The sequence below is a fragment of the Silene latifolia genome, chromosome X, assembly GCF_048544455.1.
Source record: "Silene latifolia isolate original U9 population chromosome X, ASM4854445v1, whole genome shotgun sequence".
NCBI classification, from domain to species: Eukaryota; Viridiplantae; Streptophyta; class Magnoliopsida; order Caryophyllales; family Caryophyllaceae; genus Silene; species Silene latifolia.
Window position 1 is genome coordinate 143,839,171 of NC_133537.1, and position 15,255 is coordinate 143,854,425.

The following is a 15,255-nucleotide window of genomic DNA, read 5'->3' on the forward strand; positions in this document are numbered from 1 at the left end:
TATGATAGTTGGTGTGGACAAGGCCCTCGGGAACTGCGTCCGCGGGATCCACACTAGGCATAATCGACTCGAGGTTCTTTCGAATCGAATTAAGACATATTAGAGTCGCCACCAAGTTTTTTGGGAACTTGGAACCGTTCAAGTCAACTTTACACCTTTCATCGAAAAGCATAAAGCCAATCGACTACGAGTGATTAAAGATAAAGACTTGTACCCTATATCACTCGATTTGAATGACTCTCGTAATCCAATGGTATTTAGACGGATCCACAAACCATAGATCTTGAGTAAGAGGTGAGGGTACGTGTTGGGAAGCCTATAAGGACACCCAACCCCGCCCGTCGATAACGGCCTCTACTAAGTCAAGTGTCGGATTTCAAACAAGGTCATAGCTACTACGATATATGAAATGCAAACGTTGTTTTAACCCTATCATGTGACAACAATTTCTATGTCGTTTTAGATGCAACTAAACTAACTTTGTCAAAGTTGTAATTTAGCATGTGGGTTGATTGATCTAACAACATGTAAAGCAAACAAACAAGGCTTAGGGGGAATGGGGGAGCCGTTGGGATCTACCTATTACAAACCAGGCATTTCATGCCGACACAACAACAAATTAAAGATACAACTCGATCTAAATACAAATGCTACATACAAAACAATACACGACGACACACACGGCCGTTTGGCCTAGAAAACCGTGCACATGAGGGTCGGCCCACGGCTCACATGACCCACGGCCTTGGGTCACTCCTCGTAATGCGTGCTCGCGCTTAATCTCATCGAATTAGACATAGGGCTACGCACCAAAGCATGCATTAGCATAAACCGGGCCATGTTGCTTTAGACAACATGCGGTTTACTACGCTCCTACAAGCATTGGGGAACAACCGTCTAACCAAACAAGACTAAGGTTTTTAGAAAAGGTTTTGACTCAATAAAAGTAAAACAAACTTGAAAGATTACAACTCGATAAACAAACTGTAAATTACAAGCTACAAAACACAAAGAACAAATGATAAACAAAGAAAGAGAAACGAAATAAGAAAGCCAAAACACACGGCCAACTCACGGCCCAAACCAACGACAACCCTCACGGCCAAGACAAGGCCAACCTAGTTCCTAAGTTAGGTTCATTAGTTAGATCGAATGATTGCAAAACGGATTAGAAAACGATGATAAAAAAGGGTCAGAAAGCTTCGCTTAAGATCGAATGTTCCACACGGCCCAAAGGGGTTGAATTAGGTCAAGTTTGCAAATTAGATTAACTCATCGAGTGTTAATAAGAAGGTGCTAATCACGCACTCTTATGCTAGCGAGAGATTAGGTGAAAGAGAAAGATGCGTTCAATTATTTACAGAATTGTTAGTTGATTTTTAAAACTATGTCGATGTACCCTAAAGTGTCTAATTAGGTTATTAAATTAATTTAATGTCATCTAAATACGCCATAGGTTAACAATCAGAGGTTAAACTAACATACAACGGGTCCTAGGGTATGTCGATTTGGCCGAAACAATAAGGGGTCAAAAGCGAAGAGCGAAGTTAGAAACTCGTTTTATTTATGCCCTACCTTGAACACGAGGATATGTAAATGAGACGGGGGTGTACGACCGACTGAAGTAGCGGTTTATTTTCCCATCTCAAGTCAACACGGGTGTTCATGGTGGTACTTTAACTCATACTCGGACTAACTAGTTTCATAGTTAATTAAACAATCGATAAACAAAACGAAAACAAACAAAAAAACAAACTATAAAAAGAGCATAAGAAAACGAAATAAAAAGAGGAAAGAGAAGGGGATTTGATGCACCCTCAACCTACATGTATCGTTGACACCGTCTTGGGTCGTAATCGATGGTAGATTTTATCTCGAGAGGCCGTCGTCGACGAAGAATAAAGCAAACACGCGTTTTGGAAACTTTCTGGACAGCGATTTTCAAACGATGATATCTCCCTCGTTTCACGACGAAAATTCGATTTAAAAGATGTTTTGGAAACTAGAAAGAGAGGAGAACAAGGATCTTAAAGCAACCCCTGCTCGTTTTGGGTTATTGGGCACGAAAAACGAGCACAAACAGAACTGGACAGACAAGAAGAAACCGCGAAAAAGCAGTGTTATTTCACTGTTTTTCGAGGGATTTCGTGTACTCTCAAGGGCAATTTGGCTCGTAAATCTTTGTCTAATGTGTAGATGGATGTTATGTGGTTAATTAGGAACAAGAAACTCGAGTTTTTATGGAGGTTTGATGGAGGAACGAAAGGGTTTTCGAAGAGGACACACAAACAATTCAGTTTGTGTGTCGGTTTTGTTTAGGGTTTTTGGAGGATGTTTAGGGTTTGTTTCTGAGGTTTAAAGCTTGTGGGTGATGGTAGGATGTATGGAGAACTTAGAGGAATGAATGTATGGTGAAGGGGTGGTATTTATAAGGAGTTAAAGTAGGTTAAAAGAGAGGGAGGGGCAATCGGGCTTCATCCCGTATGGCTGATGTCCAGCCGTTTTTGTGAGGGTTTGAGGGGGGTTTTCTTGGTGATTAAGCTAGGATAATATGGGTAGGATACTAGGGTATGGGTTAGGGTTAATGGGTACGGGTCTTGGTAGTGTTTGGAGCGGGTTTGGGCTCGCGAATTGGCTGCCAAAACAGGGGGAGCTGCATTGGTTGCGGGCTGCTTGTGAGGGGTTTGGGACGAGAATTTGGGCCGTGGTATGGGGGGTTCGAACAAGGGTGGATGGGTATTGGTCTAGGTGGGTTAGTGTACTCGAGACTCGTGCCAATTCGTAAAGGAAACGGGCTCAAAAACCGAGCTAAAATCGAGCTCAAAAACAAGCTTAAAAAACGAGTTTTCTTCGCTTTTAAAATCGATTTTTCAAATCAATTAACAAATTAAAATAAATGACTTTTCAAATCAAATATACTCATAAAATGATTTTTTAAATCAATTATTTATCTTATTTTCAATAAAATAAACTTGGGAAAATAAAATTCAAAATAAAATAAATTAAATTGAAATCACTTTAAAAGGCTTTAATTTAAATATCATTTAAATTAATAAAATGAACTCACTAAAAAAACATTAATTTAAATATCATTTAAATTAATAAAATACTTCATCGACGACACCCATTCTACATCGTAAAACGAGCTCCAAATAATGACAATGACAACTAAAGAATACATGTGTCCTATCATCATCGGGTGTTTGTCGGGTTCTCTATAAATTCCAATATCGACGGATACGGGTATCTACAGAGCCCCCACTTTGACTGAGGCTTGGACAAGGCGAAAGTCAAAGTATACCCCAGGTCCCTTTCGACCTGAGGATTCTTCGGGTCGTTTATAGTCCATTAGACTTGCGTACATAAGCTCGCTTGACCATAAGAAGAGATCATACCTGAAACTTCGTTGGGGATTGACTCTTGCTTCTATTGCGTCAAATCATCGTCGTTGGTCATCGACCCATAAATTGCATAAATGGTGGGTTGAGCCTTATCCTCAGGCGCCTACGTATCCGTTTCTGACGGAATCAAACCCGCGTCGTAGTTCGGCCTCTGCTGACACATGCCCAAAGTTTATCATCTGCTGGCCTTTGTCCAAAATTCATCATCTGCTGACATTTGCCCAAAATTTATCATCTGCTTTGGCGCTTGTCCGAATGGGACGGGACTTTCCAAGGAGGTTGCCGCCGCTTTCATCATTTGCTTTCAGCTACGGAATTCTTCCATTTCATACTCTTGTATTGAATTGAATTCTTGGTGGATATCATCCTCTACATCTTGATAATGGTCTCTGAAGCCAACGGCTTCGAGCCCCTGATTACAATGGCTCTAAAGTCAAAGACTTTAGAGCCCCGATTGAAGCATATCCTGCTATATTTGAAACATAGAAAATGTACGAGCAATAATCATCACATAAGCACATTTGGATCATCGATCTTGAAATTGGATCATTTGAGATCGGGTCCTCAACCCGAAAATTGAATTTGAAAATTTTGAATGATTGGGTCATTGACCCGAAAATATTTGGGCCATCGACCCTTCGAAATTGAGTTTGAAAAAAAAAATGGGTCATCAACCCAAAATTTGAACATGTTGAAGATTTTGAATAATTGGGCCATCGACCCGAAATTTGAATTTGAAACGAATCATAAAAAGTTTTTGAAATTTTGAATTTTGAAAGATTGGATCATCGACCCGGAAAGATTCTACTACTTGGATCATCTATCCACAATTTGCAAAAAGTTTTTGAAATTTCGGAATTTTGAACTTTTGAAATTTTTTTGAAATCGAACCTTGATGGGTGAGCATGAAATACGACTCAGACACTCTGTATGACCGGTAAACAAACGTGGGCGTAGCCCGCTACCGTAAAACAAAAAAGGAAAATAAAACCGTAAGTGTGCATGGGTTTTAGTTCAATTATTGACTTGTTGAGGGGTAGAAATGTAAATTGGCCATTCCGGCGCCAAAAGATGGCAAATGGGAATCACAAGGCCATCGGACTTGAGACAGAGATATCGTATGGCATGGGCGTGCTCCTAAGGGCACATGGGAATCAAGATCACTTGGCATTGACAAGGTGGATTAAACTCACGGAGCAACAACGTTAGCTTCGCCTAGACACTAAACACAGACTGATTTTATGAGAATAATTGGACATCACACATCACTCTTGTTGGGAACATTCTGCCACTCTTCTCCTCGCCTCCGTTCTTTTCAGCGAGTTTTCATTTCTTGCCACCGCCTTCTTTCTTTTCAGCGGGCTTTTACTATTTTTCTTCCACGCCTTCTTTCTTTTCAGCGGGTTTTTCATATTTTCTGTTCTCAACACAAACTCACATCTATCTGACTCAGCATCTTTGCCTACACCATTAGATAAAGCTCATTCCGAGACTTGACATTACTCATCCCTATATCCTTATCCTAGCCTACATCGAGTGCTAAGACCGACTCAAACAAAGGTGGCTTCATTTGGACTTGGTTAAGACCCGTAAGAAACCGACAAGATGACAACTTGGATGATGGGTGGATTGAATCCCTTATTCTGAAGGACTGCCTACGTATTCGCGTGGAGCGAAATCAAATCCGACGTAGTTCGATCAAGGTGCATAAACTTGGCATATTGATTGTGTGTACACACTCGAAGGTTTCACCTAAGGTATCATGTCGTAACCCATTCTAGCCTGTAAGGTACCGTTAAATCCCGTGTCTGGGGTTAGGTGTAAAAGGCTTGGATCTTTTGGGATGTGGAGCTTGGTAATAACAAGTTGGAATGGTTAACCATCATTCTGAAGGTTTGTTTTGTGGTGCTAAGGTCAAGGGCTATGGCTGTTGATGTGGTTGGAATGGGTGTCTCGGGTTTGATGAACCACGGGTGCAAATGGGTTGAAAAATGATGTGGGTTCAAATTTCCATGTCTGGACCCTAAAGGCTAGGTATAACAACACAAGCGGAATGATTCTCAAAATTCCCGACTATCCCCTTGTAACTGTCTCAGGAAGGACTTAGGGGTAAAGAGGTTACTACTTAAGCTTTTGGGCTTCGCCCATTGAACTTCAACTATGGGTACTTGACTTGATTTCTGGCTTCCGTAACTTCGACATTCAACCAAAAGCGTTCTGCAATGACTTCGCCATCACTTTTCTTTTTTCATTTTTCTTTCATCACTTTTTCATTTTTCTTTTTTTTTTTTCATTTTTTTTTTTCATTTTTCCAATTTTTCTCTTTTTCTCATTTTTTCATTCTTTTTTCATCTTTTTTCTCTCTTTGAAAATGATCTTCTATTCATTCTCTTAGTCATAAATGGATACACCTTGAAAACAGGGCTTCGCCAACTAATTTGGGTAAGAGCTAACAATTCCTTGTTAGAACGGGTTGATATCTTCTCTCTTCGAGAGGGGATGATTTTGTTGGGGAAAAGGCTTGCCTTCCATCATCGATAGGGGAAACAAGGAGCTAGTCCGGGTTCGTCCTAGAATCATCTAAAAGCCTGTCATAAGCCTGGTTTTGATGGAGGTTTTCTACCGCTTGGACATGGAATAGGTAAAGGAATCAAACACGGAATCCTATTGTACCTTACATTTTGAAACGAGGCATATTTCTACCCCAGGGATGCCTTTGAGTGTGTTGTGCAATTTATCATGTTTTCGGAATGATTGAGGATTGGAAACAAGACATATTTGGAAACGAAACTGCGACTTTTATTGGAATGAGAAATGCTTAACAGACTCGAAGAAACGATTCCTAGGACACATCCTAGGTCATCACGAAACAAACGACTCAAATTCAAAAGAAAGTTCTAGACTCGACTCGACTAAGATAAGAAAACAGATCCCGACTCATAGTTTTCAAAACGGACTTGAGCTTTCCCTTGTTCAAATTGTCAACTTAGATGCTCGGCTTTTGTCCTTGATCCCTTTGATGGTCTGCCTCCATCCTGAGGTAGTCCTCTGAGGATCTACGCCAGTGATGAAGGTTGGTGAATCGAATTGTCTTTTATTAACTTCGTTAATGAGAGGAGTACATTCTAGAGCAAGACTCCCGACTTGAATTTCATTCTTCGGGTTTGGCAAGAATTCAGAGCAATCCAAAAATATTTTCCCGATAAACACCCCTTTCAAGTGACATGGGCGGATAAGATGAGAATAATCGACATTGTCTTCGACAGAAACAAAGTTGGAGTGATCGCCAAATGGATTGGTGATATTATTAGGTTTAACAGCTGGGATCGGGAGCGTTCCGTTCTCAATCATGTCTTCAATTTCGTGCTTCAGTCGATAGCACCTTTCAGTATCATGGCCTTTCCCTTGGTGAACGGCACAGTAGGCATTCGGTTTGTACCATTTGCCTTGTTGTTCAGCAGATGGATCCGGAGTTGGACCAATGGGCTTCAGCTTTCCTTGGGCTAGGAGCCTTTGGAGAGCGTATGTATAAGTGCATCCGATATCGGTGAATGCCCTAGGTGTTTGGCGCTGCGACTTCTTCGATTGCCCTTCTAAGAGATTGATGGCTTCATCAATATGGGTCGTTGTTGGGGCCTTGCCCTTAGACGATGAGGCCCCTTGATACCCTTTCGGCTTTTCAGCCTCTGCCCTTATGACATCATCTTCTACCTTTATCCCGATTCTTATCAATTCTTTGAAAGAGCCAAAATTCTTGTATTTCAGAGCATTACGGTAAACAGGTCGTAAATTCTTCACGAACTTATCTACCATTTCAACTTCATCAGGCTTCTTAGCTAACTTCACGCTTTGTTGCGCCATCTTGCGAGGAATTCAAGAAAGCCCTCTTTCTCCTTTTGTGTCATAACCTCCAAAGTTCTTATGTTGGTTTGAATCTCAACATTGTCAAGCATAGTGCTTACTGAGTAACTCCACCGTAATATCTTCGAAAGTGGGGAAGTTCTTGAGGTCAAGATTGTAGAACCAAGCCTTTGGGTGTTCACCTAGAGATTGGGCGAAAATTTCAGAGAGCATATCAGCGGTACTCCCTTGATGCTAAGTACCCTTTATAGGCCTTAACATGGTGGATGGATCTTCGGTGCCCTTGAACTTTGGGATGTCGGTGAGTACCATGTTCGTGGGCAACTTGTCCGAATCGGGGCATAGGCCCTAGCATTCTCATAGTGAATGTTCTTCCCCCGGGAGAGTTTCAAACGGTCTTCGATGAACTTGAACCGTTTCTCCGGATCGATCGAGGTGGGGTAGATGAAGCGGAGTCTTCACCCAGCTTGGATTCGATTGCATCCATTCGGGTCATCATGAGGTTCACGGCCTCGGTAAGCTTGTTAACGACATCTTCCATTGCTTGACGTCGGGTTTTGGCGGCCTTTCTACAAGAAAACCCCGTACTGAGTCAATATTTAAAGTAAGAGCCCCTGCACACTTAAGGACTCGACCCCAACTCGACTCAAACAAAGACTCGACTTGAGATTGGCTAAACAAGGGTTCGACTCACGGTTTGATTTAGACATCGGTTCATTTTAGACTCGACAAAACGACATGACTCAAACTGTCATAGCTCGACTCTAAACTGGACTCGGTGTGACTAAACCCGTGATTGGACTAACATAGCCCATAGGTTCGGGTGAAACGCCCTAAATGACCTAGCATGGACGTTTTTTGTGGACTATCCTAGACCAAAAGGTCGACCAACATGACTCAAAGCCCAAGAGGTGAGCTTGGGTGACCCAACAAGGTCGTGTTCTAGACTCTTAGAACGAAACACACCCGGCCTAACACGGCCATGACCCGGACACGACTCGACGCATTTCATGCTTGGTTGAGGTTCGAGAGGCATTTTGGATTGGTTTTGAAAAACGAAAGATTGATTCGAAAATGAGATTTGAAATGGGCAGCATGCCGGCTATAAAAGCTCATTTTGGGCCGAAAATTCTAGTCCTATTTGGGCAGCATTCCGCATTTTTAAAACCATGCTATTTTGAAAGTAAGTTGTTCAAAAGTTCGGTTTTGAAAAGGACATGGGAAATTTCGAAAAGACTCGGGAAAACAATTTGCACATTGTCATTCTCATGTTACAAGCATGTATGCTCCTAGACATCTCTAAGTCTCGGCAAGTCTTCTACAAGAAGGTCTATGCCCTCCATCCTTTTGCGGTCTTATAGAGCAAGGTGTCTTAAGGTAGAGTACCTAGAAGATCGTCCCCACCATCAAGAACCACGCGAGGTGAAGTGGAAGCGAGCAATGTGCAGCTTCCTAGCATAGTGGGACGTCGCCCCCACGCATCACGAAGAAACGCTGGGACGGCCCGGGAAGTCCTTAAGGGTTTATGCATGAATCGTAGCACTATGAGTAATGTTTTACTTTCCAACACTTCCTTTTCAAGTTTCACCTCGGAGGAAAAGACCCTAGAAACACAGTGTAACTAGTCCTCTTTTCCCCAGCGGAGTCGCCAAACTGGGGACAAGGCCCTCGGGAACTGCGTCCGCGGGATCCACACCATGCATAATCGACTCGAGGTTCTTTCGAATCGAATTAAGACATATTAGAGTCGCCACCAAGTTTTTGGGAACTTGGAACCGTTCAAGTCAACTTTACACCTTTCATCGAAAAGCATAAAGCCAATCGACTACGAGTGATTAAAGATAAAGACTTGTACCCTATATCACTCGATTTGAATGACTCTCGTAATCCAATGGTATTTAGACGGATCCACAAACCATAGATCTTGAGTAAGGGGTGAGGGTACGTGTTGGGAAGCCCATAAGGACACCCAACCCCGCCCGTCGATAACGGCCTCTACTAAGTCAAGTGTCGGATTTCAAACAAGGTCATAGCTACTACGATATATGAAATGCAAACGTTGTTTTAACCCTATCATGTGACAACAATTTCTATGTCGTTTTAGATGCAACTAAACTAACTTTGTCAAAGTTGTAATTTAGCATGTGGGTTGATTGATCTAACAACATGTAAAGCAAACAAACAAGGCTTAGGGGGAATGGGGGAGCCGTTGGGATCTACCTATTACAAACCAGGCATTTCATGCCGACACAACAACAAATTAAAGATACAACTCGATCTAAATACAAATGCTACATACAAAACAATACACGACGACACACACGGCCGTTTGGCCTAGAAAACCGTGCACATGAGGGGCGGCCCACGGCTCACATGACCCACGGCCTTGGGTCACTCCTCGTAATGCGTGCTCGCGCTTATTCTCATCGAATTAGACATAGGGCTACGCACCAAAGCATGCATTAGCATAAACCGGGCCATGTTGCTTTAGACAACATGCGGTTTACTACGCTCCTACAAGCATTGGGGAACAACCGTCTAACCAAACAAGACTAAGGTTTTTAGAAAAGGTTTTGACTTAATAAAAGTAAAACAAACTTGAAAGATTACAACTCGATAAACAAACTGTAAATTACAAGCTACAAAACACAAAGAACAAATGATAAACAAAGAAAGAGAAACGAAATAAGAAAGCCAAAACACACGGCCAACTCACGGCCCAAACCAACGACAACCCTCACGGCCAAGACAAGGCCAACCTAGTTCCTAAGTTAGGTTCATTAGTTAGATCGAATGATTGCAAAACGGATTAGAAAACGATGATAAAAAAAGGGTCAGAAAGCTTCGCTTAAGATCGAATGTTCCACACGGCCCAAAGGGGTTGAATTAGGTCAAGTTTGCAAATTAGATTAACTCATCGAGTGTTAATAAGAAGGTGCTAATCACGCACTCTTATGCTAGCGAGAGATTAGGTGAAAGAGAAAGATGCGTTCAATTATTTACAGAATTGTTAGTTGATTTTTAAAACTATGTCGATGTACCCTAAAGTGTCTAATTAGGTTATTAAATTAATTTAATGTCATCTAAATACGCCATAGGTTAACAATCAGAGGTTAAACTAACATACAACGGGTCCTAGGGTATGTCGATTTGGCCGAAACAATAAGGGGTCAAAAGCGAAGAGCGAAGTTAGAAACTCGTTTTATTTATGCCCTACCTTGAACACGAGGATATGTAAATGAGACGGGGGTGTACGACCGACTGAAGTAGCGGTTTATTTTCCCATCTCAAGTCAACACGGGTGTTCATGGTGGTACTTTAACTCATACTCGGACTAACTAGTTTCATAGTTAATTAAACAATCGATAAACAAAACGAAAACAAACAAAAAAACAAACTATAAAAAGAGCATAAGAAAACGAAATAAAAAGAGGAAAGAGAAGGGGATTTGATGCACCCTCAACCTACATGTATCGTTGACACCGTCTTGGGTCGTAATCGATGGTAGATTTTATCTCGAGAGGCCGTCGTCGACGAAGAATAAAGCAAACACGCGTTTTGGAAACTTTCTGGACAGCGATTTTCAAACAGTGATATCTCCCTCGTTTCACGACGAAAATTCGATTTAAAAGATGTTTTGGAAACTAGAAAGAGAGGAGAACAAGGATCTTAAAGCAACCCCTGCTCGTTTTGGGTTATTGGGCACGAAAAACGAGCACAAACAGAACTGAACAGACAAGAAGAAACCGCGAAAACAGAGTGTTATTTCACTCTGTTTTTCGAGGGATTTCGTGTACTCTCAAGGGCAATTTGGCTCGTAAATCTTTGTCTAATGTGTAGATGGATGTTATGTGGTTAATTAGGAACAAGAAACTCGAGTTTTTATGGAGGTTTGATGGAGGAACGAAAGGGTTTTCGAAGAGGACACACAAACAGTTCAGTTTGTGTGTCGGTTTTGTTTAGGGTTTTTGGAGGATGTTTAGGGTTTGTTTCTGAGGTTTAAAGCTTGTGGGTGATGGTAGGATGTATGGAGAACTTAGAGGAATGAATGTATGGTGAAGGGGTGGTATTTATAAGGAGTTAAAGTAGGTTAAAAGAGAGGGAGGGGCAATCGGGCTTCATCCCGTATGGCTGCTGTCCAGCCGTTTTTGTGAGGGTTTGAGGGGGGTTTTCTTGGTGATTAAGCTAGGATAATATGGGTAGGATACTAGGGTATGGGTTAGGGTTAATGGGTACGGGTCTTGGTAGTGTTTGGAGCGGGTTTGGGCTCGCGAATTGGCTGCCAAAACAGGGGGCCGCATTGGTTGCGGGTCGCTTGTGAGGGGTTTGGGACGAGAATTTGGGCCGTGGTATGGGGGTTCGAACAAGGGTGGATGGGTATTGGTCTAGGTGGGTTAGTGTACTCGAGACTCGTGCCAATTCGTAAAGGAAACGGGCTCAAAAACCGAGCTAAAATCGAGCTCAAAAACAAGCTTAAAAAACGAGTTTTCTTCTCTTTTAAAATCGATTTTTCAAATCAATTAACAAATTAAAATAAATGACTTTTCAAATCAAATATACTCATAAAATGATTTTTCAAATCAATTATTTATCTTATTTTCAATAAAATAAACTTGGGAAAATAAAATTCAAAATAAAATAAATTAAATTGAAATCACTTTAAAAGGCTTTAATTTAAATATCATTTAAATTAATAAAATGAACTCACTAAAAAAACATTAATTTAAATATCATTTAAATTAATAAAATACTTCATCGACGACACCCATTCTACATCGTAAAACGAGCTCCAAATAATGACAATGACAACTAAAGAATACATGTGTCCTATCATCATCGGGTGTTTGTCGGGTTCTCTATAAATTCCAATATCGACGGATACGGGTATCTACAGTTGGGCAGGTTGACCTTCCAGTAGATTTGTTAGAGTTTCCCATGGATGGTTTTGAGATGATAGTTGGTATGGGTTGGTTGGGTAAGTATAAAGCTAGGATAGACGGTCACCAAAAGAGAGTCTCTTTGAGGGGTCCTAAGGGAGTTAGTGTGTCTTATCGTGGGTTTGTTGTCAAATCCTCAGTCAAAGTGATTGCAGCGGTGACATTGAAGTCTTTTCTGAGGAAGGGGTGTCCTTTGATCCTATGCCATGTGAGAGACCATGGTATGGTGAGTTCGACAGTTGATCAGATACCAGTGGTGGGAGAGTTTCCAGATGTTTTTCCGGAGGAGATATCAGGTTTGCCACCGAAGAGGGATATAGATTTAAGTGTGGAATTGAAGCCAGGGACAGGACCAATCTCTAAGGCCCCGTACCGCATGGGTCCTAAGGAGTTGGAGGAGCTGAAGAAGCAGCTGGATGATTTGATTGATAAGGGGTACATTAGACCTAGTGTATCACCGTGGGGAGCATGAGTTCTGTTTGTGAAAAGGAAAGATGGGAGTTTGAGGTTGTGCAAAGACTAGAGGGAGTTGAACAGGGTTACAGTGAAGAACAAGTATCCTTTGCCAAGGATAGATGATCTGTTTGACCAGTTGAGTGGAACAGGTGTCTTTTCAAAGATTAATTTGAGATCAGGTTACCATCACGTGAGGATTTGGGATGAAGATGTTGGAGTAGTGTCCTCCACAATAAGTGCGTTTACATAATAAATCTCGTAAAAGGAATATCAGGGATTTATTTATTTATTTGTCAGCTGGTCATCGTTAATCGGTAATGATTGGCTGACTACAGTTTGACATTACTGTCGTGTGATGGCGGTGATCAGCTGATCCCTTTAGGTCGCACCTATAGGATGACGCCCAAATAGAATAAATTAATTGTTTGTATAAGATACGAGATAATTAATTCCTTGTATTATTTGACTTTTAATTAGTCACGTAAATGTATTATTTGATGACGGGTTACGAACTCGGGACAAGGAGATTTGTTATTTAATTATGTGATATTTAAATAATAAATTTATTAGAATTTATTAATTAATTGTTAATTAATTAATTTTATACGATATGTGTATATGTTTTGAGGTGGAATTAATTAACTATTAAATTTTACAAGAGGTTGTAAAATTAACTAAATGGGTTAATATTGACACATTGTATGTTGATAAAATGGTCTTATGATTACTTAATAGTTAAGTAGTCATTGGTAGTTAATTTATATTATTTAAGTGTTAAATAATCAAATTAATATTTAGTTATGTCAGATAATTAAATATAAGACTTATAAGCATTTGTGGGGCAATGTCGAAAATCGAAATGGACCCGAAAGGAACCATTTGGACAGATTTTTATACACTACTAATACACTCATTGTGAGTGGAAAAGGTAGGCATTTCCCACTAGTATTTGTATGTGAATTGTATACATTTGCATGCCTATATATACCCAAGTCATTCCATCATTTCTTAGGTTGGAAATTTGAAGAAAAATTGGTCTTTGTGTGCTTGTTGTGGATGGTTCATATACACCATCAAAAGACCCTATTTTGTTCTTCTTATTTTGTTTATCCTTTTACAATAAACACATATAAAAGTAAACTAATAATATTATCAAGGTAATAATATTAATTAGTACATCAAATATACATATTACAAAGTTACTACTACTATTAACTAGTTATTAATTTTAGTAGTATTTTGGGCTTATCTTGGGTGCCACCTTAGGAGATTACCTATATTGGTAATTGGTGTTCTTGGAGGATCATCTATAGTTTCATAGCTCAAGAACTATAAAGGTAGGAGACTTTTGTAGTGCCCATATTTTGCCTTATACAATGTAAGTAACTTTTGTCTTAAGATGGTTTAATACCATCTTTTATACTTTTATTTGCATGCATGTAGATTTAGACCACTTTAAATTAATTTGTAATTTTAATATCATAAGATGAGTATTAATTTGGCCTAAATAACTAACAGAAGATATACGAAAGACAGCTTTTAGGTCGAGGTATGGTCACTATGAGTATGTGGTAATGTAACACCCCCATACTCCAAGTGCCTTACCAGGACCACTCAGGTATGAAGACATTACCATCTCGGTTACCCGAGGAAATGATAATCAAACAACAATGAAGAAACAACGTTTATTATAAATGATTAACGAATAGATACAATCCTTAAAACCAAACCAAAAGTACGATACATGTTCTCAAACTGACTGTTCTAACTGAAATGTAAATAAACTAAAAGCTACAGCGGAAGACTCCTATCATCATGTCGTGGCATCCCAGCTATCCCAGTACTCATCTCAATACCTGCTCAATATCTGCTCACCATCCCCGAATGGATCACCGCAGGTTTACAAAACAACACCGGGTCGATACTAATCACACAATCAATATAAACAACAATGATAAGATAAAAGATGCTTAACTTAAGCGTCACACACACACAACCAACCAATTCCCATCATCTCAATCTTGACCGTCCACTTTGGACCATTACGCCGATGGGGGACGCGGCCGTACCCACCAAATCCCCGCTCCACATAGTGAGCGATAACCCTGTCCATTAATGTGCACATCCCTTCTGTGGCGGGTTCCACAGAAGGCGAAACTAGGGCGTGAAGTCACTCCCGCAAGTGACCCCACTCAGCCGAGGCCACGCCTCGCGAACCATCAACAACGATCACAACCACAATTACAGTACAATTATTATATCAAACAACCAAATACAATACATCAACCAATATCCCATTATGGGACTAATACTGAGTAGGAAATCCTACCTGGTAAGCACACAATCAGACGGTCTCTACTGCTGAGTCAAAAGGCCTCTTCTATGAACCCTCCTCCTATCATACAACACATAGAGGCTACCACATCACATACTACGCATAAAACCCCCAATCTCTAAATTAGGGTTTAACCAAATCAAAGGAAATACAATAAAAAGGGTACATAGATCTTACCCTCGACGCAAGGAACCCAACGGTACGAACAACGACAAGAACTGACCGTCTAAACTCCGGGAATTGCTAAGAATGCGATTAAGAAGAT